Raw genomic sequence first — 1,653 nt, forward strand, 5'->3', positions numbered from 1 at the left:
GTAACAAAAAAATCAGCAGAAGTCAGTCACTTGCTGACTTAAATCGTGAAAATAACATGCATAACTTTCCAGACTCTCTTCTCTTGCTTCAATGACCAAATAGAAGGATTGTTTCATACTGTGCATCTTCACGTGACTAAACTTCACCTTGTGTTGCTTTGTGACATATAGAACTGATGCTTACTAACCTATAAAGTATGTAAGGAATAAATAAATTACGCTTTTAAGTCATTGGTATAACTGACTTCATTTCTGGCTAATCTTAAGTACAACCAATTGAAATACAAGAGACATTAAAAAAGAAGTAAAAACAGGCAAAAATTAAACCCAAAGTCAAAACCATATGTTACTGTATATTAGAGATGATATATATTTGATTTGAGGTTCCTTGCAAAAAGAAAAGGAGAAACACCATATTTCACAAAATTTAACATCTCCATAGACTAATTTATGTCTTAAAATGTGAATACACATTGAATGAAAAACATTTTGAATCACTGTTGATGTGTAAACCACATCCCAGGAAAACAAAAGACCAGCATAAATTCTGGGAAGAGTTTTAATAAGAGTCACTGTCACTGTCACTGTCATCCCATTGCTCATTGATTTGCTTGAGCAGGCACCAGTAACATCTCCATTGTGAGACTTCTTGTTACCATTTTTGGCATATTGAATACACCACGGGTAGCTTGTCAGGCTCTGCCCTGAGACAAGATACTCTTGGTAGCTTGCTGGGATCTCCAAGAGGGGTGGAGAAATCGACCCCTAGGTGAAAGAAACATCTCCACAGTGGGGAGTCTTATCTAACACTATAACTTAGTTTTCAATATGCAAAGATATTTGCATTAAATTTCCAATTAACTAATGATTCAAAACAAAAGAAGACTAGTGCTGAGGTAACTTCTTGCTTTATGCATGCATCTTTAATAAGTGCCTTAAAAATTGCTATTTTAAATAGTGTTCAACTGCATATTAACAACTATATCACAAGATAGTTTACATTATTTAATTTTTACCTAGGTGAGAATAACACTTCTAACAGTTTTGTGAGAGTGATAGAGACTAAGAATAAGATATTAGTAATATTATTTTCCAAACCACTAGTGAAACTGAGCTAGCAATTATCCAAACGGTTATCTCTTTTAGTGACATATATTTCCAAACTAACACATAAAGTTAAAATTTTCATATATTTTCAATATGTGTGTATAGTAGTTGAACCAAAAGACTTGTGAAATTGCAGAAAGTTTTTCTTTTATATAATTTCCTCTGCTTTTTAATCGAACCCAAAACTATGTCTTTATAATCAGACACACATTTTTTATCCTCCTTGCTCAGGAGCCATGTCAATCTTCTCTGTATCATTCCAGTTTTAGTATATGTGCTGCCGAAGTGAGCACAGATAGGTATTTTTTAATGCAATTAAATTCATACACTTCAACTCATATCATCTCAGCAATATTTCCAACCTCTATATTCTTATTTTTAGCCTTGAACAATAAGGATAAACATAAACATAATATGACCCATCTTGGAAGTTTCTTCAAAGACAAAATTTTTTACTTATGAATTGTTGTTTTTAATTTAATCTCTATGTTTGGGGGATGGGAGCTGTCTCCCAAGTGGTTCAGGAGTCCTGGGCCCTCTCCCAAC

At 33.4% G+C, this 1,653-nt stretch overlaps 1 non-coding gene across 1 annotated transcript; it reads right to left on the reverse strand.

Moving 5' to 3' along the window:
* Nucleotides 1-1,288: 1,288 nt before the first annotated feature.
* Nucleotides 1,289-1,400, reverse strand: LOC129401408 (U6 spliceosomal RNA). Its single transcript, XR_008628324.1, has one exon. It is a non-coding gene; the product is annotated as a U6 spliceosomal RNA (small nuclear RNA).
* Between the last annotated feature and the right edge of the window lie 253 nt (nucleotides 1,401-1,653).

This window comes from Sorex araneus, chromosome 1, assembly GCF_027595985.1.
Source record: "Sorex araneus isolate mSorAra2 chromosome 1, mSorAra2.pri, whole genome shotgun sequence".
Classification (NCBI taxonomy): domain Eukaryota; kingdom Metazoa; phylum Chordata; class Mammalia; order Eulipotyphla; family Soricidae; genus Sorex; species Sorex araneus.